Source organism: Pongo pygmaeus, chromosome 16, assembly GCF_028885625.2.
Source record: "Pongo pygmaeus isolate AG05252 chromosome 16, NHGRI_mPonPyg2-v2.0_pri, whole genome shotgun sequence".
Classification (NCBI taxonomy): domain Eukaryota; kingdom Metazoa; phylum Chordata; class Mammalia; order Primates; family Hominidae; genus Pongo; species Pongo pygmaeus.
The window spans coordinates 89,278,800-89,302,562 of NC_072389.2; positions in this window are offsets into that span (position 1 = coordinate 89,278,800).

Here is a 23,763-nt window from a genome sequence, read left to right on the forward strand (position 1 = left end):
AATCTTACTTTTTTTTTTTTTTTTAGAGATGGGGGTCTCACTATGTTGCCCAGGCTAAACTCGAACTCTTGGGCTCAAGCAATCCTCCTGCCTCAGGCTCCTGAGTAGCTGGGACTACAGGCACATGCTACCAAGCCCAGCTAATCCCATTCTTGGTTAACAAATGCTCTCATTACATGTGGAGAGACACATAGACTTATATAAGCATAGAAGACTGTCTTAAAAATCCTTTAATAGTAATTACCTTTAGGGAGTTGGAAAGGAAAGTGGGGACTTTCACATTTTGCTTTGTATTTTGTGACTGTTTTTACAATAAACAAGCATACGCTATTTTTGTAGTGTAAATAGTCTGCTGTGAACTCAAACAGAAGCTTTACAAAGAAAAGCTTTCTGTGCCAGAAGGTTGGGGCCATTTCAAGACCATCGTTTTACCATCATTTACCCTTAAAAAAAAAATCTTTCAGGAAATCTCACAAATAAGAAAATTTTTGGAAAGGTGTTGTTTCTCCAGATTCCTTTTTAGAATTCTCCTCATTTGGAAAATACTGCTGTACAGGTGATTTGTTCCTGGTATAGGAATTCCCAACCTGGATATTTTGCCATTGATGTTTCTGTTATGGGGATGTGAGGAGAGTCCTCCATTGCTAAAGATTGAGGAGGAAAATAAGACTGTAAATGTGTCATGAACTGGGAAGAAATGTATGAATGCCACAGAGCTAGAGACTTATGTTCAAAGCATAAGGTTTCTGTCAGAAAAAATAAGGAGGCTGGGCGCGGTGGCTCACACCTGTAATCCCAGCACTTTGGGAGGCCCAGGCAGGCGGATCATGAGGCCAGGAGATCGAGACCATCCTGGCCAACATGGTGAAACCCCGGCAACAAAGTGAGACTCTGTCTCAAAAAAACAAAAAAAAGGAGAATGTAGAAATGATGCTGGGGAAGTAAATAGCTTTCATCTCACAAACACATACAATCCGTGAATTGTGATGCCTGGGACTCAGGTTGGGAAGACTTTAAGGCCACATTGTGGCTCAACTGTAAAGCCCTCAAGATCAACTGGTAATTTCTGCCATGGACACAGGAAGGGACAATGGGGATGACACATGTAGTATAGTACTCATGGGAAAAAAAGCAAGAATTAAGAATGATGAAAGTTTACCTTTAGGGTGAAAGATGCAGTGCTGATTCTTTTTATTTATTTTTATTTTCTATTTTTTTGAGACGGGGTCTCACTCTGTTGCCCAGGCTAGAGTGCAATGGCACAATCTTGGCTCACTGAAGCTTCTGCCTCCCAGGTTCAAGCCATTCTCCTGCCTCAGCCTGCCAAGTAGCTGGGGTTACTGGTGTGCACCACCACACCCGGCTAATTTTTATATTTTTACTAGAGACAAGGTTTTACCATGTTAGCCAGGCTAGTCTCAAACTCCTGACCTCAGGTAATCTGCTTGCCTCCGCCTCCCAAAGTGCTGGGATTACAGGCGTGAGCCACCACGCCCAGCCTGATTCCTTTTAAATTTTGCTCAATAAAGAACAAATAAATGATACTCTACTATCATAACTCAACAGTTCAGAACAGTAATTGACAGTAATCAAATGACTTCTGTGTGCTCCACATCTAGCATAATGGTGTAATGCTGAGATTTGAGTTCTTGAAACAGCCATATGCAACTTGAGAATGCTGATCTGAGTTCATATTTAATTTCAGTTCTCTTAATAAAGAGGTATTCAGAAGTTCTCATTAACCAGCTGATGAAAATGTTCATGGTTCTCTGTGCCAATTTAAGCAATAAATATTTATTTTTACTGAGTCCAAATTGCAAAAGAAAGGAAAGGATAAGAATGGAACCCCAGAGAGGAGGAGCTGATGGTCTGGAATAGGTACAGAAGTTCCCTACTTAAAAAAGATTTTCCATATGCTCTACACCAGTTAGATTAATCCAGTTGAAAATTCAAAAGCCCTCAGAGAGAGTCAAACCTCATTCCAGGCAGTTGTTTGCTAATGTCAGCACTAGGAGAAGAGGAATTTTGATTGGGCAAAGAAGTAAGAAAGACTTCAACCTCACTTGGCCACCTTTGCCGCCACTGTTCTCCATTCCTCTCCATTCCCCTACATGCTAAGCATGCCTTGCTTCCTTGACACTTGATGCTCTCACAAGCTTCCACATTGTGACACGTGCATTTCCCTCTGCCTAGAACGATCTTCTCTACTAACAATTTCTATTCACTTAACTTCTCAGCAAAGTCTTGCCTGATTCCCCCAAATGTGAAGGACAGTTAAGAAGGAGAATACTTACTTTGTTTTCCCCTAAAGTCTTTTCGCACTGTTTCCCAGGTCCTTTTGGAATAACACAAGTAGCTTATGTACAAGGAACACTTAGCACTCCCTTGAGGACGCAAGCCATTCAAGAGCAAGAGCATATTCTCATCCTCATTTCCTCACGATGCTTGGTGTGGTTTAGTGCAATAATCATAGACTCTCTTGCTGTGTGGGCACTCTAAAATATATTCTCAGCAAATGCAAAGAGCCAGCTATGGTTTGGTTTTTCTGCAATATAAGAATTCACAAGGGGCAAAAGAGTGACAAATTTAACTGTATGGGGAAAAAGCTTTGAGAAATAAAATAGCATAGATTTAAAAGGAAAGCCTATTTTTTTTTTTTTTTTTTTTTTTTGAGACGGAGCCTTGCTCTGTCGCCCAGGCTGGAGTGCAGTGACGTGACCTCAGCTCACTGCAAGCTCCGCTCCCAGGTTCATGCCATTCTCCTGCCTCAGCCTCCCGAGTAGCTGGGATTACAGGCGCCTGCCACCATGCCTGGCTAATTTTTTGTATTTTTAGTAGAGACGGGGTTTCACCTGCTAGCCAGGATGATCTTGATCTCCTGACCTCGTGATCCACCTGCCTCGGCCTCCCAAAGTGCTGGGATTACAGGCAAGAGCCACCGCGCCCCGCCTAAGGAAAGCCATTTTTAAGTATTTATGAAAGACTCAATTTTAAAAATAAAGACTGGTCAAATAGGTAGATATGCAGGCAAGTTACTGAATAAATAGAAGTTTCAAGACAAGTATATAAGACAATTTAGGCTGTGTGATATAGCTATTAAAATTAGGATTACATAGACTAATAGAATGTTACATATATATAATTTTTTTATTTTTGAGACGAAGTCTCTCTCTGTCACCAGGCAGGAGTGCAGTGGCGCAATCTCAGCTCATTGCAACCTCCACCTCCCAGGTTCAAGCAATTCTCCTACCTCAGGCTCCCAAGTAGCTGGAAGTACAGGCGTGTGGCACCATGCCCAGCTAATTTTTGTATTTTTTATAGAGACAGGGTTTCACCATGTTGGCCAGGATGTTCTCAAACTCCCGACCTCAAGTGATCTGCCCACCTCCGCCTCCCAAATTGCTGGGATTACAGGCGTGAGCCACCGTGCCTGGCCTGATAGAATATTTTTATGAAGTGATGTTAAGGGAAATAATACATCAATTATGGCACCATAGATAGAATTGATGCATGAACAAAGGGCATATTATAAAAGTACATACCCCAAAATAAAAATAAAAACAGAGGTGTGTTTTTATTTAGAAGAATGAGATCATGGGTTATTAACTGCTTCTTTATTACTGTTGTTGGTATAATAAATAAAATTGGGGAGGAGGAACACAAAGTGAAAAATTTCACTAAACGAATTAACAGTTAATCATATCTGTGGTGTGGGCTCTTAGTTGAACCTTGTAAAGAAGGTATTTCTTTCCACTTGGGGTCAACTTACTCTTAATTTTTTGAATTTTAAATTCTTACATATTTTTTAAAGAGATAAAAATTCTCTGAAAAAGGATTTTCACTTCCAGCAAGGGGAGACCTGCTTAAAACTGGATAATAGTAAGGAAAATAAAACCTGTTTGAAGTTGTGCAAGAGCCATGCAGGCAGTGAACCTGAGAGGTCAAGATCCCAGAGAGGAGGGAGACACAGACTAGCAAGCCTGGTTGAGGCACCACTCTTGCTCTTGTCAACTCTAAGGCAACAGCTGAGACTGGGCACTCGGCACTGCACAGAAAGCTGTGAAGGAACAACTGAGAAGCTGGGTAGAGCTTACTGCAGTCTCATATGCTGAGGAGTAAATATTCAGGACCACCAGGAAGAAACGGCCATGCATGGTAAACACTCAGGATTTCATTTGAAGCCCCTGAAGAACTGAGACTCTAGGAATAAAGGAGACTTGGAAGTAGGCTAGTACTCACCAAGACAAGAGCCCAGCCTTGCCTCATGGTAAAAGATACTAACACGCTTCTTGTAGTAGTAACTGATAGAATAAGTAGACAAAACATAAGTAACAATATGGGAAGATTTTAACAAACTTGATCTGATTACACACTTTATCTAATAAATGCAGAATGCACATTCTTTTTTAAATTTTCATTTTAGATTCAGGGGGTACATGTGCAGGTGTCTTACAAGGGTATATACTTATGCTGTACTGATCTCATCACCCATATAGTGAACCTAGTACCTGATAGAAAGTTCTTCAGCCTTTGCACCACTTCCCTACCTCCCCTCTTTTGGAGTCTCCAGTGTCTGTTGTTCCCATCTTTATGTTCGTGTGTACCCAATGTGTAGCTCCCACTTATAAGTGAGAGCATATGATATTTGGTCTTCTGTTTCTATGTTAATTTGCTTAGGATAATGACCTCTAGCTGCATCCATGCTGCTGCAAAGCACATAATCTCATTCTTTTGTATGGCTGTTTAGTATTCCATGGTGTATATCCACCACATTCTCTTTATCCAATCCACTGTTGATGAGCACCTAGGTTGATTTCATGTCTTTGCTATTGTCTATAGCAAATCCACATTCTTTTCAAGTGTACATGGGAACACCTCTCCAAAATTGACCATATAATGTTGGTTCAAAAAAAAATTTATTTTTGAGACGGAGTCTCACTCTGTTGCCCAGGCTGGAGTGCAGTGGTGCAATATTGGCTCACTGCAGCCTCTGCCTCCTGAGTTCCAGTGATTCTCATGCCTCAGCCTCCCAAGTAGCTGGGATTACAGGCACGCGTCACCATGCCTGGCTAATTTTTATATTTTTAGTAGAGACAGAGTTTCACCATGTTGGCCAGGCTGGTCTCAAACTCCTGACCTCAAGTGATCTGACCGCCAAGGCCTCCCAAAGTGCTGGGATTACAGGCGTGAGCCACCGCACCCGGCAGGTTCAAAAATTAAGTCTCAACAAATTCCAGCATTTTGGGGTGTGTTTTTTGTTTTTTGTTTTTGTTTTTTGTTTTGAGATAGGGTCTTACTCTGTCACCCAGGCTGGAGTGCAGTGGTACAGTCATGGCTCACTGCAGCCTCAACCTCCCAGGTTCAAGCGACCTTCCCACCTCAGCCTCCTGAGTAGTTGGGACTACAAGTGCGTGCCACTACACCCAGCTAATTTGTTTTTATTTTTTGTAGAGACGGGGGTCTCCCTATGTTGCCTAGGCTGGTCTTGAACTCCTGGGCTCAAGTGATCCTCCCACCTCGGCCTCCCAAAGTGATGGGATTACAGGCATAAGCCACCACACCCTACCCAGAGTGTTGAAATTATACAGGACATGTTCTAAGATCACAGTAAAAATTACCTATAATAGATTTGTATCAAAAACATAACTTTTTAAAATTCCCAAATGTTTGGACATTAAGTAATATACGTCTAAATAACCTATAGGTCAAAGAAGAACCACAGTGGAAACTGTAAAATAATTTGAATTAAATGATAATAAGTATATGACATCACAATGTGTGGGATGCAGCTAAAGCTAGGCTTAGAAGGAAATTTATGACTTTAAATGAATATATTAGAAAAACAGAGGTCCGGCCAGGCACGGTGGCTCACGCCTGTAATCCCAGCACTTTGGGAGGCCGAGACCGAGCGGATCACGAGGTCAGGAGATCGAGACCATCCTGGCTAACACGTTGAAACCCCGTCTCTACTAAAAATATAAAAAAATTAGCCGGGTGTAGTGGTGGGCGCCTGTAGTCGGGAGACTGAGGCAGGAGAATGGTGTGAACTCAGGAGGCGTAGCTTGCAGTGAGCTGAGATAGCGCCACTGCACTCCAGCCTGGGCGACAGAGCAAGACTCCATCTCAAAAAAAAAAAGTAGAAGGAAGGAAATGATGAAAATAAGAGCAGAAATTAATGAAGTAAAGAAACAAAGAACAGTTGAGAGATCAAAGAATCAAAAGTTAAGTCTATACAAAGAACAATAAAATTGATAAATCTGTGGCAAGATTAATCAAGAAGAAAGAAGGCATAAATAAATCAATATCTGGAATGAAAAAGGATACATCACTATAGTTGTCACAGGCATGAAAATTCTCAACAAGGGAATCTCTCAATCTAATGATATAAAATAATGATGCTAAATTTGAAAACATTTTAAATAGAAATAAAAATGGTAGAATTACTTGAAGACCTCATCAGCTTTTTTTTCTATTTTAAGATGGGAGCCTAGATATATAAATTTTACTTCATTAACCCTGGCTTAATAAGGTACTCAATATACTTCTCACGGCATATAATATCTGCTAAACTAGGGACATCAGCAGTTAGATTTCAGAAAAGATTAAAAATTCAAAAAATTATACAGTATATAAGCCCAAAAAGCTCGAGAGCCTCTTATCTGGACCTCACCTTTAAGGTTGACTATACCTGAAAATATTAAAGAAGAGACTGTAGCACCCCAAATTTCCTCAATCACCAATTAAACTGCCAGTATAGCCTTGTAATTTTTTGTACATATTTCTTGTGACAGCTTAAATAGCATTAAATCTTTGCTGTGCTATGTGACTAATTTTGAACACCTCTGCAATTAAAACACAAAATGGAGCAGGATGTTTTGATTTATAACATTGTGAGAGTACTTGTCACTGATTATCGTTCAAATTTTTGTTAACCACCTCATGACATTAGGAATTACAGTTTACAATCACACTGTTCATCAAAATGTTTAACTTGATGGGACAGTAAAGCCCTTCAGATCAGTAACCATCCCTTGAATATTTTAAAAACTCACCTTTTGAGTACAAAAAGCTAAATCAATTCCCTTTTAGCTCTGTGCTTTTCAGCATAGGGGTCCTCTTCTGAATAAAACAATAAATAAAAAATAGCTGAGCACTATGGTGTGTTCATGCTCGGTGCACTAGAGTAAGAACCTGACAATCAATTTTAGTTCTCATATGTAATTACCGTAGTTCTAAATGTAACTGAGCAAACTTGGGTAGGTCCCTTCCCCTGCTGGGCCTCAGTTTCCTCATCTGAGAGACCTGACAGGAATGTTCCAGGTGATCTCTGAGGGAGGGGTCTACCTAAGCTCAACATCAGGGGCACATCCCCTCTTAGTGGAGAAAGCAGTGGAGACTCACTCCCTAAGGCTGGCCCCCAGGAAAATGGGCTCCCATAGGCATCTTGCTAGCCCTAGAGTTAGGTGGGCAGACTGGGGCATGTGAAAACAAAGGCCCCTCTTCCTTGTATTTAAATACCCTGATGTGCAGCAGTGTCATCAGGTGACTCTAAAGCCTCCTCACCCCTACTCCATTTATCTACTTCAGAGTATGAGGAGTCAGCTTGTCCCATTGTCTTAGGGGCCCTTATATTAGGGTTCTCCAGAGAAATGGGACATACAAAATGTGTAGAGAGTCTGAGAGATTTATTTATTTTTATTTTATTATTATTATTTTTTGAGACGGAGTTTCACTCTTGTTGCCCAGGCTGGAGTGCAGTGGCACAATCTTGGCTCACTGCAACCCCTGCCTCCCAGTTTCAAGTGATTCTTGTGCCTCAGCCTCCTGAGTAGCTGGGATGACAAGCACGCACCACCACCCCTGGCTGATTTTTGTATTTTTAGTAGAGACGGGGTTTCACCTTGTTGGCCAGGCTGGTCTTGAACTCCTGACCTCAGGTGATCTGCTCGGCTTGGCCTCCCAAAGTGCTGGGATTACAGGCATGAGCCACCATGCCCGGCTGAGAGATTTATTTTAAGGAAAAATAAATTTCATGGATTATGGAAGATGGTAAGTCCAAAATCTGCAGGATAGACCAGCAGGCTAGAGACTGAGGGAGGAGCTGATGTTGGAGTTCAAGTCAGAATTCCATCTGCCGACAGAATTCCTTCTTGCTTGTGGGAGGTCAGTCTTTGTTCTGCTGAGGCCTTCAACTGATTGGATGAGGCCCACCCATATTATGGAGGGTAGCCTGCTTTACTCAAAGTCCATTAATTTAAATGTTAATCTCATCCCACAAAAAAATACCCTCACAGAAACATCCACAATAATGTTTGACCAAATACCTGGGCACCATGGCCCAACCAAATTGACATAAAACTAACCATCACAAGTCTAACTCTTGTCAACTTGGCACCCATACACATTTCCTTAAACCATACTTAATCTCCAAATAAAGAGAGTAAAAGGTCATACTTCTCCCTAACATGATACAACTATCCTGCATGCAATCAAGGAGGCACCAACCCTTTCCCCAGAAGAGGATGCAAACTCCTCGAGTGATGTTTACTCTTCTGTTTGATATCCTATAACTTAAATACCATGATGGAAAGCTAACAATACTTAAATTCTATGATATAAAGTCAATACATCTTATGTTACATGATGAAAGAATAAGAGGAAGAAAGATATTTGTACACACACATAAACATATAACAAAATAAGGAGGAATTGCTTATAACAATTACAGTCCTCCGTTCTGTAACTGATCACATGGTCACAGCTGGTATTTACAACAACCTTCTTCCACTACTCATTCCATATTCCCTTTACCCTCAGCAAGCACCTCAGCTGGTCATGGTTCTTTACCTGCTGATGGTGACTTAAACTTTCATTCCTCAAAGGTCTGAGCCATGAGTAGTTCTGCCTGGATTGGGTTTTTGTACGAATGTTCCTGGCTTTATAATGGGGCTCAATTTACAATGGGCTTATCTGCATATAGTCCCGTGGTAAGTTAAGGAAAGCACTGAATACCTATTGCTTTGCATGGTAAAGTCAAAAAGTCATAAGTTGAACCATCATAAGTCAGAGACTAACTGTAATTTTCTATTGACTTTAATCACAGAGCATGCTAATACTAAGACATGCTGTAAGGAATCTTATGTATTCCAGACATACTCTTCCTTACCTCCATTATGGAGTAGCAGTCCAATCTCTCCTTTGTCATCAGGGTCAATCACCTCCACAAGTACAGTAACTTTCTTTGCCTGTTAATTCAGAGGTCTGAGAAGCCCAAAGTGGCCAGGTGGCAGTCTTAACTTCTCACTGAATGGGATCATTGCTGTCTCCTGGTGGAAGCATTCCTCCACTTAGACCTAAGACATTTAGGCTAGCAGAGCAAAAGGTCACAGGGACAAAGGAAAAATTTTGTTAGTAGGTCACTAGGGGTGATAGTAACTGGTGCCACTCTCATTTCCACCTCTTGATTTCTGGACCTGCGATTCCTGGCTATGGGAGAAAGAGTACTAATATTGGACACTGATTCTGAGCATATACAGCTTCCTGGAGAACCTTGCCCCAGCCCAACAATGTAATGTCACTTACCTGGCACTGTGACTGAGTCTTCTAAAGGCCATTCCACCATCCTATCAATCCAGGTGCTTCAGGATGGTGGGGAACATGGTAAAACCAGTGAATTCCACAAGCATGGGGCTCACTACCGCACTTCATTCAAGTGAAGCAAGTTCCTCAATCTCACAGCTGTGCTGTGTGTAATACTGTGATGTTGGATAAAGCATCCTATAAGTTCACGGATGGTATTTTGGCAGAAGTATTGCATGCAATGGAAGGCAAATCCATATTCAGAGTAAGAGTCTTTTCCACTAAGGACGAAATGTTGGCCTTTCCATGATGGAAGGGGTCCAGTATAATCAACCAGCTGCCAGGTAGCTGGCTGGTCACCCCAGAGAATGGTGCCATATCAAGGAGTCGGTGTTGGTTTATTCTGCTGGCAGCTTGGGCACTCAGTGGTGGCTCTAGGCAGGTTGGCCTTGCTGAATGAAAGTCATCGTTGCTGAGCCCATGCATAACCTTCACCCCTGTCACCATGGCCACTTCATTCAGGAGCCACTGGGCAATGACAGAAGGGGCTAAGGAAAGAGGCTGACTGATAGCCACAGACAAGTCATCTTAGCCACTTGATGATCAAAATCCTCTGCTGAGGCCACCCTTCGATAGGCATTAATATAGAATACAAACATCTTCACATTTTTTGCTCATTCATAGTGGTCTATCCACATACCTCTTCCCCAAATTTTCTTGTCACCAGTTTTCTAATCATGTTCCTTCCAAGTTCCTGACTATCGAGCCAAACCATGGCCACAGCCATGAATCAGTATAGAATCACATGTCCGACCATTCCTCCTTTCAACCACAGTGAACAACCAGGCACATCACTCAAAGTTATGCCCACTGGGAGGACTTCCCTTCACCACTGTCCTTCAGGGATGATCCAGAAAGGGACAGGCACACAAGGCCCACCCTATTCCAGCCCCTGATTACTTCTCCAGCATCACCTGTTATCATTGGCCCTTGAAATTCCCTGCTGGAGTCCCCAGAGACACTTCCTCTTTCCAGACTTTGCCATGTTCTTTAGTAACCCTAGGCCTTCATCTATTCATTTATTCATTGATTCATTTGTTCATGTGTTCAGTTAGTATGCATCATTGGTGGGAGGACAACTTGGTCTTCACAGAAAAAATGTGTTAAATAAGTCAGTACATCAACAAACAATGACTGGTGAAATAGGGAATGTGCTGGGACAGGGGAACAAATACCTAATCTATGGGGTCAAAAAAGACCTCCCTGAAGAGGAAACATTTAAACTGAGATCTGAAGAACATGTAGGCATCAGCCAGGTGAAAAGAATCAGAAGGATGTTTTGCCAGAGGAGGCAGGATGTGTGAAATCCTGGGAGTCAGAGCCACTGTGATGAAGCTCCAAAAACCAAAATGAGTGCAGCAAAACTTGAGTAGAAAATGCCAGGGAAGAACAATAACAACTGTGGCTTAAGAGGTGGGTGGGGCCAGGCCCTACAGCCTTGTAAGCCATCCTGAGCAGTCTCAGAAGCTATTGAAGAGCATTCAGTGGAGGGGATTGACATAGATTTGCATTTTAGAAAGATCATTCAGACGTGTAGCAGGGAATATGCATTGGAGGAGGAGAAAGAAGAGGAGGACAAACTATGGAATAGGGAGACATAAGACATCTGGAAGCTGATATGATATTCTAGCCAATCCAGGCGCGGTGGCTCACACCTGTAATCCCAGCACTTTGGGAGGCCTAGGCGGGCAGATCACGAGGTCAGGAGTTAGAGAGAAGCCTGGCCAACATGGCGAAACCCTGTTTCTACTAAAAATACAAAAATTAGCTTGGTGCGGTGGCACACGCCTGAAGTCCCAGCTACTCCGGAGGCTGAAGCAATAGAATCACTTGAACCCGGGAGGCAGAGGTTGCAGTGAGCCGAGACCGCGCCATTGCACTCCAGCCTGGGCAACAAAGCGAGACTCCGTCTAAAAAAAAAATTCTAGCCAAGAGATAATAGAAGCCTGGGAGATATGGATAAATTTTAGAGATATTTAGTAGGAGACATAAAAAAACTCAATGAATGATTAGATGTGGAGGCTTGGGGTCGTGCAGGAGTATTTCTAGATTTCTGGTTTAGGCAACTGGCTGAAGAGTGAGTCTCTTGCTACTGAGGTGTTCACTGTTTATTCCCAGAGCCTGGGAAATATTTATTAAATGAATCGATGAATGAATGGAAGAATACGGACAATCATTTTCAAAGGAGAGGAAATGATGTGTTCAGTTTTGGACGTGGTGGGCTTAAGGACTCTGTGGGATATCTGAGTGGAGAAATGTCCATGAGACCATTGTATCTGCAGGTCTGAGCTCCAGAGAGAAGCTTTGGGCACAGCCTTTGCAGTGCTATGCCCTGTGTAGAGTGGGAATAACAGTCCCTCCTCTGCTTCAGATCCCCATGAGAATCAAATAAGGGAAGATGACAGTGGTGCTCTGAAAATAGCCATATGTTGGAGGAAAGGTTTAGGCTTAGAACCAGCCAAACCTGATTTTAATCTGCACTTATCTCTTTATGAGCTGTGCATCCTTGGGTAAGTCAATTAACATCTCTGAGCCTTGGGTTTTCATCCACAAAATGGAGTAGATAACACCTCTCTCCTAAAGTTACCATGAAGCTTAGGTTAACTAAGCTTTCTTTGAATTGAGTGCTATGTAAAGGCTCAAAATGGTGTCATCACCATTACTGTTTTGCAATGTGTAGTAATGTCCTTAGTCCTGTCGTTTTAAATTATTTTGAGGAGTTATAACTTTGAGTCTATCTATCCTCCACCCACTCAAAATGTCATATGCACCTGTGTTTCAACAATCTTTTTACCTTTCTCCCTTATATCATAGCTCTACACTGTGTCTTCTTCCATAGGCCAACTAGACCAAAAACGGTAACATGTATGTGAGCTTCGTATTGACATCCTCCATGAGGAAGAGATTCAAAGCTTAGGTTCTAAAGTCAAAAGAACTTGCTTCAAACACCCAACTTCACCACTTGTAGGTGGGTGACCTTGGGCACATCATTTAAACTCTCTAAAACTCGGTTTCCTTGTCTGTAAAATGAAAATAATAACAGTGCTTACCTCACAGCTCATAGGAAGAAACAGAGAAGGCTAAGAAAATGTGGCACATATACACCATGGAATACTATGCAGCCATAAAAAAGGATGAGTTCATGTCCTTTATAGGGACATGGATGAAGCTGGAAACCATCATTCTGAGGAAACTATCACAAGGACAGAAAACCAAACACCACATGTTCTCACTCATAGGTGGGAACTGAACAATGGGAACACTTGGACACAGGAAGGGGAACATCACACACCAGGGGCTGTCGTGGGGTGGGGGGATGGGGGAGGGATAGCATTAGGAGATATACCTAATGTAAATGACGAGTTAATGGGTGCAGCACACCAACATGGCACCTGGATACATATGTAACAAACCTGCAGGTTGTGCACATGTACCCTAGAACTTAAAGTATAATTAATATTAATAATAATAATAATAATAATAAAAGAAAAGAAAGTGGCTCACCAAGGAGCCTTAACTCATTGAAGGTGAATATTGTTTTATCTGTATTAGCCTGTACTCACACTGCTAATAAAGACATACCTGAGACTAGGTAATTTATAAAGGAAAGAGGTTTAATTGACTCACAGTTCCACGTGGCTGGCGAGGTCTCACAATCATGATGGAAGGCAGAGGAGCAAAGTCATGTCTTGAATGGCAGCAGGCAAGCAAGAGAGAGTATGTGCAGGGGAACTCCCCTTTATAAAGCCATCAGATCTCATGAGACTTATACAGTATCACGGGAATAGCAGGGAAAGACCCACCCTCATGATTCAATTACCTCCCACCAAGTCTCTCCCATGACACGTGGGAATTATGGGAGCTACAGTTCGATATTTGGGTGGGGACACAGCCAAAGCACATATCAGTATCTGAAACCTGCCACTAATTATGTTCCATCAAACCCCTTTCCTGTTAGATAGTAGCACCCTTAATGATATTTCATTCTGGTTCTATAACTTCTCGGCCATTTTTTGTTTTCTCATTTTTATTGTTGTTGTTGTTTTAAGTAGCCTTATTTCAATCCTTTGGATTAATTCTTATTCAGTGAAAACCTACAGATTCTGAAAGCTGGCTGCCTGGATTGGAATGCTAGCTCTGTCACTTACTAGCTGAGAGCTTTGGGCATGTTACTTAACCTCTGTGCCCCAGTTTCCTCATCCGTAAAATGGGGATAATGATAGTAGCTACCTCATAGGAACACTGCCAGGGTTAAAGGGTCAATATGATTAAGGTGCTTAGAAGAATGCCAGGCACAGGAAGTAAGTGCTATGAAAGTTTTGCTATTAATATACCAAACTAGAAGTCCTCGTCCTCTTCCCCAGGCAAGATTAGACCTGGGCTTTGTCTACTTACAGTTCTGGTGTTCGCTTCCATCATCCTTTCTTCCCCCTCAATATTACCAGAATAAGGCCAGTATTGGGGCCTGGAGGAAGAAGTAAAAGACAGTTGTTGTCCCATTTGACCCAGCAAGGAGATATTCTCTCCTATCCAGCAGTAATGCACTATGCATGGGCTTGATGCTGACCAGTGGTGCTTCCAATAGGCCCTCTAATGAGAGCCCCCTCCTGTGTACCTCCCATAGCCATTGATGGTCCTTTTAGACTCTTGGTTTGTATCTTCCCCCGCCAGCTCATGGCATCCTGCTACATGCCTCAGATGTTCCACTCAGTAGTGGTCACAGGCTCCCAAACTCACCTATCCCTGGTAGCAAACTATTATGCCCATTGGCATATGCAGAATCAATTTTATGTCCCAGCTGGGACTGAAACTCCAGGCCAGGGTACAGGAAGATGGGTCTTGCCCTCTCTCTACCCACAGCCCTCACCAAAAAATAGCTCACCCCAGGGCTGTTCACCCACACCCTGGACACTACGGCATCAGACTGAATTAAAGGCTCACTGGTTCTTAAACAAGCCAGGAGTGTATAGAACTCATGTCCTGCCAACTCCACAAGGGTTTCCCAGAGGGCTGCCTCCCTTGGCCTAAAAAAGGGAAGCAGCTCCCTTGGCTCCCCCAATAGGCCAGAGCTGTCTTCCTCCAGGCCTTTCCTTACAGCCAGAATTGTGGGGTTGGGGCTGGTGGAGTGATGCCCACACATTCTAAAAAAGCGGTTCCCCCAGTAACCCCATGCCACAGTTCCCTGACACTAGAAAGTAGGGTCCTTGGCCAGGTGTGGTTGCTCACGCCTGTAATCCCAGCACTTTGGGAGGCCAAGGCAGGTGGATCACCTGAGGTCAGGAATTCCAGACCAGCCTGGCCAACATGGTGAAACCCCATCTCTACTAATAATACAAAAATTAGCTGCGTGTGGTGGCGCATGCCTGTAATCCCAGCTACTCGGGAGGCTGAGACAGGAGAATTGCTTGAACCCAGAAGGCAGAGGTTGCAGTGAGCCGAGATTGCGCCATTGCACTCCAGCCTGCGCAACAAGAGTGAAACTCCATCTCAAAAAAAGAAAGAAAGAAGGAAGGAAGGAAGGAAGGAAGGAAGGAAGAAAGAAAAAGAAAGTAAGAAAGAAAGAAAGAAAGTAGGGTCCTTGATCCCTTTCTTAGCCGCAGGCTTTGGTTACCAATTTAGGTACATGACATACAACACCATCCTGTGACATAAAATTTTTTTTAAAAAAGAATTTGCACATTGTTTTCAAAGCATATTTGAATGAGTAAATGAATGAAAACCAGTCATATTATAAACCCAGATTATAAATATAATAATAATGTCATAAATTGACAAAAATAATAAACTATTATAAATATGATCATTGTATAAATAATATTTAAAGGCCGGGCACGGTGGCTCACGCCTGTAATCCCAGCACTTTGGGAGGCCAAAGTGGGCAGATCACAAGGTCAAGAGATGGAGACCATCCTGGCCAATATGGTGAAACCCTGTCTCTACTAAAAATACAAAAATTACCTGGGCGTGGTGGCACGCACCTGTAGTCTCAGCTACTCGGAGGCTGAGGCAAGAGAATCACTTGAACCCGGGAGGCAGAGGTTGCAATGAGCCGAGATCGTGCCACTGAACTCCAGTCTGGTGACAGAGTGAGACTCCATCTCAAAAAAAAAAAAAAAAAAAAAAAAGAACTTATTCATGTAGCCAAACACCACCTGTTCCCAAAAAACCTATTGGAATAAAAAATAAATTAAAGAAAAAAAGATATCAGCGTCTCTGCAATAGCTAGTTTTTAAACATTTTTGAGATCTTCCTATGGTCAGGTAATTGATGAATTTATAAATGTCACATGACTGAAAAGAATATAAAACCTCTGATAAAGTCAAAATGTTTCTTTTATATAATTATTAGTCCAAATTTTTTATTTGTATTAATTTAAATCCTCTTCAGTGCTGTCCAATAAAGCCACATGTTATTTTAAATTTTCTAGTAGGTACTTTAAGAAATGTAAAAATAAACTGGTAAGATTAATTTTAATAGATTTAACTCATATCTAAAGTATGATATTTTCAACATGTAATCAATATTTTAAAATATTAATGAGATATTTTACTTCATTTTTTCATACCAAGTCTTCGAAATCCAATGTATGTTTTACAACTTAGGGCACATTTCAATTCAGATTAGCCATATCTGAATGGTCAATAACCTAGTGACTATGTGGCTAGTGACTACTATATTGGACAGTGCACCTCTAAATCCTTGGTTGTTTTTTTTCTACTTGTGCTTTCTTTATATATTTTGAAGCTGTGTACAAAGCTTCAAAATATGGCTTTGAATTCATTTTCATCTCATATTAATATTGGCACAACTGTTTCTTGGTGCTAGCACTTCCCGAGTTAATATATACTTTTTCTTTTCCTTTTTTCTTTCCTTTTTTTTTTTTAGATAGAGTCTTACTCTGTTGCCCAGGCTGGAGTGCAGTGGTGTGATCTGGGCTCACTACAACCTCCACCTCCCAGGTTCAAGCGATTCTCCTGCCTCAGCCTCCCGAGTAGCTGGGATTACAGGCACCCCACCACAACGCCCAGCTAATTTTTGTACTTTTAGTAGAGACGGGGTTTCACCATGTTGGCCAGGCTATTCTCGAACTCCTGACCTCAGCTGATCCACCTGCCAAAGTGCTGGGATTACAGGCATGAGGCACCACACCCAGCCAATACATACATTTTCCACTCCTTTATTCTGCAACTTTCTGTCACTTTTTAAAAATGTGTGTCCCTTTTAAACAACATACAACTGCATTTTGTTTTGTTACCCAGAGACTTGCTATCTTTTAATGGAAATATTAACCAAATTATATTGATTCTAAATAGTGGTGTATTTGGACTTGTTTTGTTCATACACTTGTACTTTTTATTTACTGTGCTTTCTTATTATTTCTTTTCTTTTTTTCCATTCCTTACTTTTGTTGGATAAATCAAGGGTTTAGGTGTTCTGATTTTTTTTTTCTCTTTTGGCAGTTTAACAATGACATATCCTATTTCTATTCTTCTGGTAGTTACTGTCACGCGTGTCCGTGTGAAGAGAGTCCACCAAACAGGCTTTGTGTGAGCAACAAGGCTGTTTATTTCACCTGGGTGCAGGCGGGCTAAGTCCAAAAAAGGAGTCAGCAAAGGGTGGTGGGATTATCATTAGTTCTTATAGGTTTGGGATAGGCGTACAAAGTACATTCTCAAGGGCGGGGAGAATATTACAAAGTACCTTCTTAAGGGTGGGGGAGAATATTACAAAGTACCTTCTTAAGGGCTGGGGAGAATATATCATATCAGCTAGGGTGGGGCAGGAACAAATCACAGTGGTGGCATGTCATCAGTTAAGGCTATTTTCACTTCTTTTGTGGATCTTCAGTTGCTTCAGGCCATCTGGATGTATACGGGCAGGTCACAGGGGATATGATGGCTTAGCTTGGGCTCAGAGGCCTGACAGTTACCTTTTTTTCAGCAAAGAAAGCAAATAGTTTTATGTCCAATTATATGTGACTGTCAGTTGATATGATATGTGACTGTCAGTTGATAACTACTTATTTTGTCCTCTTTTGTTATTGTTATCTTTAATTTTAACTAATTTTAAGTTACACATATATTTTCTCCCTGTGAAAAAAAAATAAAACATTACAGATTTAGTCAAATTCCTCTTTGACTACATCCCCAATACAAGTCCCTTCTCAAGAAGTAATGACTATATGTAAGCTTAAAATACATTTTATGACTATATATGTACATGTACACATGTATGTATGAGTGTATGTGTGAATGTATGTATATACACACATATACATACATGTGTGTGTGTATATCCATCCACCAAATGAAACATTTTCTGTAACTTCATTTCCAGGAATTTATCATGAAGAAATAGTTGAATAAGTTGGCAAATATAGATAAAAAAGAACGTTTCATAACCACATTGTAAAATATTTTTATACCCTAAATATTCACTAATAGGGGAATGGTTAAATAAATTGTGGTATATTCAAATATTACATCAAAAATGATATAATATATTCTTAAATCCATTGACATAAAAAGATGACTAGAATATATTCTCAAATTTTAAAAATTCAAGTTACAAACACGCACACTCCTGTGCACACCATCAAAAGGATATTCACCAAAATATAGTAATACAGTGATTACTTCTGACAGCTAAGATTCCAAGTGAGTTTTTACTTTCATATTCTTTTTTTTTTTTTCCGAGACTGAGTCTCGCTCTATCGCCCAAGCTGGAGTGCAGTGGCATGATCTCGGCTCACTGCAACCTCCACCTCCTGGGTTCAAGCAATTCTCCTGCCTCAGCCTCCCGAGTATCTGGGATTACAGGCACCCACCACCACACTCAGCTAATTTTTGTATTTTTGGTAGAGAGGGGGTTTCACCATGTTGGCCAGGCTGGTCTCGAACTCCTGACCTCAAGTGATCCGCCCACCTCAGCCTCCTAGAGTGGTGGGATTACAGGTGTGAGCCATCGGCGCCCGGCCTACTTTCTTCTTTAATATTTTATACTGATCAAACTGTCTAAAATGAGCATATATACATGTTATACTTAAAAAAATTTGTAAAAACCTCATTCCCTTCCTTCCAAAAAAATCTTAAATAAAATATAGAAAGAAGAAAGAAAGAAAGGAAGAAAGAGAAAGAAGGAAAGAAAGAAAGAGAAAGAAAAAGAAAGAAAGAAAGAAAAAGAAAGAAAGAAAGAAAGAAAGAAAGAAAGAGGAAGGGAGGGAGGGAAACTCCCCAAGGCCACACAGCTGTAAGTGCCACAGCGTGAGTGCAAACCCAGGAAGGCTGGCTTCACAGATCATGCCCTTAACGACTGCACTACTATTCAGAAGCAGTGATCCAGTAAACATTTAGCTTCCTATGTAGGGCTTTGCCATTTTTATTCCAAATTCAGGGGCAGATTATGAAGCCAAACCCTGGAGGACAGAGACTCTGAGCTCAGCAGCAAACAATGCCCTCAGGCAAAAGAAATAAGGCACAGTTCTCCCTGGATGAACATACTGAAGCAGACATGGCATCACTTCCTCTAAGAACATCTTTTCTGCCCATCTCCTCCTCGTCAGTTCTTCCATCAGGAAAATGGGCACATATTAATACAATGTGCACCCATGGCAATAGATGCAAGAACTAATTAGTGCCTGAAATGTGTGTCAAGATTCTCTGCTAGAGGTGCTATAATAAGGGCAAAGTATTCTCATATAAATTCCAGTTTTGCATCCTGTGGCCTGTTCCTCTCTGGGCAGGAGGTGGTGCCCTGTCTTGTTGAGATCTGATCTCTAAATGCAACCATGTGTTTTCTTTCATCCAAATGACTGTGCTCATCTCAGGAGCAGCCTTTAATTTTCTTCTTGGAACCGACGACCATCCTTACTTACAGCAACAAAAGGTCCCCAGGACGGTGAGGTAAGATTTGAATTAAGATACCTTGGCATATTCCACTCCACAGCAATTAACAGGCAACAGGTTTTTAGCAGCACCCACTCTCCTCAGAGCAGCTACCTTTTGTCTTGAGAATCCCTGTCTATCATGTTATCAAGTTGTCCTGATTAAGCAGCCTCCAGTGGCTGGCTCTCTGCAAGGTGGTAAACCAAGTAAATGTCACAGATGGGACCTCTTCCTCCAAGGGCCTACCCTTATGGGGTAGCCATGGGGTTATCAGCCTGGCTCCACATTGGTGACTTCAAGTACAGCCATGGCCACATGATTCGGAGGGGATGGCTATCCAGTTGGCCCATGATCAAGTTTCTTCCTTACTCTCACCTGCCACTTGGCCACTGTTGTTCGTTAGCATCTCTCCCAGGAGTAGAGGAGAAAAAGGAAAGGAGAGCCAACATTTGCTTGTCCATCTGGCTCCCCATCAGCAACTCTGGTAAGTGTGTAATCTGATGGAACCATGGTCCAAGGTAGAATTTGGACTCTTTCCCTCACCCTGCCCCTTGTCAGGCATGTGAACTCCTGTTATGGCTTCAAGTTCCAGCCTTCTCTCAGGCCCCCAGGCAGTCAGAAGTTAGTCACTCCCTCCCTGGCTCCTGGAGACCCTCTCCAGGACTTGAGAACACTCATCACATTGTGTAGTAATTATCAGGGCCCTTGTCTGTCTGCCATTGGATGGGAGCTCTGTGAGGTTGGAGCTGCATTCTTTCATCAGCTTAAGTCCCAGAGATTCTGGGCCCAGTGCTTGGCCATGACTGGAGTGTAAGAAATGTATGTTGAATGCACAAATAAACCCAAATGGCCCTTCTTTACCATTTTCTCAGAAAATCAAGAGTTAATACTCCAAGGGATTTTATTTTATTTTTTATTTTTCTTTTTGCTTGTTTGCCTGTTGCTTTTAAGAAAACAACACCTCAGGATTTCTGGAGACAGGCAGGGTGTTTTAACAAAATAATTCATCTTATTTGTTAAGTGAACATTTTTTGACTTTGTGTGATGTACTGGGCACTATCTTTGGTGCTGGGGAAGCAAAACAGACAAAAACCTGCTCTTGGGGTACTAACATACTAGTGGTGATATTTTTTCTCAGGTACTGGCATTCCTCCATAGTTTCCTACCTTATATTTACCTCTCTAGCCCTTTTCCCTGAAGACAACAAACCATCTAACTGGTTTCCACCAAATAAAATAACCAGGGTACGACTATAAAATAAATACATATGTAAAATAGTAGGCTCCCCTTTTGGAGCTTTTAGTGCCCCCCCCAAAATCCATGCTGTTAACTAAGGAGCTTTTTAGGAGACAAGGTGTCAGAGGAAGGCAGCAACCTCGAAGTGCAGGGAGAGCAGACAGTAGGACAGTGAGTGAGACCTTCCCCGAGCTCTGATCACCTCATTAGACACAATGGCAGCCAAAGATGGTTTGGGTCACCCAAGGAAAGACAGGGCACTGCCCTCATCCCATGCCCTTCAGGGTTCAGGCTTCCAGAGCCTGGACATCTCCATTTGTACTCCCTGGAATGTGGAGACAGGGGCCTCCCTCACTGCAGTCCAGATGGAAGCTGATCTCTGAGAGGCCACTCATGGTGAGTGAGTGAGGCCCAACAGCCAGGCGGTGAGGTTGAGCTGAAAGAAGAAAGTTTCCTAAAAGTAAAACCCAGACCTTCGCCAGGCATGGTGGCTCATGCCTGTAATCCCAGCACTTTGGGAGGCCGAGGGGGGCGGATCATCTGAGGTTGGGAGTTCGAGACCACTCTGACCAACATGGAGAAACCCCCGTCTCTACTAAAAATACAAAATTAGCCAGGCGTGGTGGCGCATGCCTGTAATCCCAGCTACTCGGGAGGCTGAAGCAGGAGAATCGCTTGAACCCAGGAGGCGGAGGTTGTGGTGAGCCGAGATGGCGCCATTGCACTCCAGCCTGGGCAACAAGAGCAAAACTCCATCTCAAAAAAAAAAAAAACCAAAAAAAAAAAAACCCCAGACCTTTTTGAAGATTACTCTGAGATCTTAAAATGCATATGCATACAGAGAGGGGCAAGAGGGGCTGTGTATATTGTCTAGGGAGGACAACAAAAAGAAGACCTGGCAGTGGAGATGGAGGAAATAGACAAGTTGAGGAAATAGGAATGGGAACTGTGTTCTAATAGTCAGGTTTCTCCAGAGAAACAGAACCAATAGTGTATTGGGAGTGTGTGGGTACATTAAGAGATTTAAGGAATCGTCTCACGTGATTGTGGGGGCTGGTAAGTCTGAAATCTGTAGGGCAGGCTGGCAGGCTGGCAACTACAGTAAGATTTCTGTGTTACAGTGTTGAGGCAGAACTCCTTCATCTCTGGGAAATCTGTCTTTACTCTTAAGGCTTTCAACTGATTGAATGAGGGTACCCAGATTATTGAAGGCAATCTCCTCTACTTAAAGTCAACTAATTGTAGATGTGAAGCATATCTACGCTAGTGTTTGACCAAACAAGTGGGCACCATAGCCTAGCCATGTTCATACATAAAATTTAACCATCACATGTGAAAATTAAGTGAAGTCCTAGGGGTATTAACAGCATGAAAAGGAGTCTTGGGATGATGACAGTGAGGAAACAGAAACTTATAGATAGGGACCCATGGGACGGGGGTGGGGAGCATGAGAAAAGGTTAACTATAAGCTCCTCACTTTGCAGATTAGCTGAAACTCTAAAAGGATTTATTCAGTCCATTGCACCTAGGTGATCAGGGAAGCTCCTCCTAGGCTGGCATCTTGCCTCTAGCTCCAACGTGTCTGAATCCAGCGTGCAGAGCCTGGTTTTGAGTGGGGAGGCAGAACAGGAGACTAAACCACCTTTGGTTCTGCCTGAGTCAGGTCTTTAAAGGGAAGATCATTTAGTTTATCTAAAGAGCTGTGAATTCCCACAGCCTTAGGCAGACTCATATTCCAGTGTAAGCACAAAAACAAATTCTAAAGCCAAGTAAATGACTGGTGATGAGCCACAGGTATGTATTATCATGACCATTGCTTTACCCTGTGAATTTTCTCTGTGAAGGGAGGGGAATCCACCCCAAAAATATGAGGTTTAGACAACTTTTTGGTGACTGTTTTTAGTGCTTGGTACTGAAATGGTGACTGGCAGACAGGTCAATGCACACAGTGTACTGCTGATGACCTAAAGGAAAGCGATACGTTATGCATGACAGTTTCTCTGGTGCTTACAGTTCTAAGGATCAGCTTTTAAGCAACCAGAGCTGTGATTATATAAAGGAAGATCTTTGGGTAGACAGGAAGGCCATAGTTTTTGATGAGGTGAAGTGATGACTGAAGTCGATTTGACTTTCCCAGCGTCTAGGTAGGAGGATAACATGTGTGTGTGTCTTTGCCAAAAATGGCAGCTTAACAAGTCTATCGAGGGCATCCTCACGCTGTATCAGTGAATTCTGAAGAGGGTGGGAGGTCTGCAGATGAAAGCACTGTGGAGTAGAGCCCTCCATGGCCTGGTTCTCGAGCAATTGGTGTGAACAAATGCTAAGAAATGTTTCCACATCTGCCCAACCATATTTGCCCATGAAAACTACGTACCATGACTTCTGCCTCAGTACAATATTTGCTGCTATTGGCCAACCAAGGGGTTGTGTGTATGTACAGGCTGCCCTGGGGTGTCTCTGTCCTTGTCTCTTCATCCATGTGTCTTTCTCTGAACGACATTATGTGTGGTTGCCTGCTTCCTCTCAAACACACAGAAGTGTGTGTGTGTGCACATGCACTTGTGAGCAAGTAGGCATACACATTTCCTTCTCTTTAATCAGAGCAGGTAGGATTTTTGCAAAGTCTGTCTCAGTCAGTTTAGAACATTGGGACAAATTCTACACTCAGATCTTTCTATAAAGGGGAGGGGCAGGTGGAGGCCTTGGAGGCTTACCAAGGGGCACAGAGGGGTATCCCTGCAGGCAGCATGGGCTCCTGGAAAGCCATACCAGGACACAAAACTCAGTCACTAAACAGTTTTTCCCAAACAGCCTGCCATGCAGTTGCATTTGAGATTATTCAAAATAACACGGAGCAAAAATGCACTGCACCCATGTTCCCTGGCAGCTTATTGAGGTCTCTTGACACACTGCTGGGTACAGGAAGGGGCATTTCTGCCACTCCACATAGTTTAAGCACAGATGTTCCAGGCAGCCTCCGAATCAAGCTGACACATCCCACACC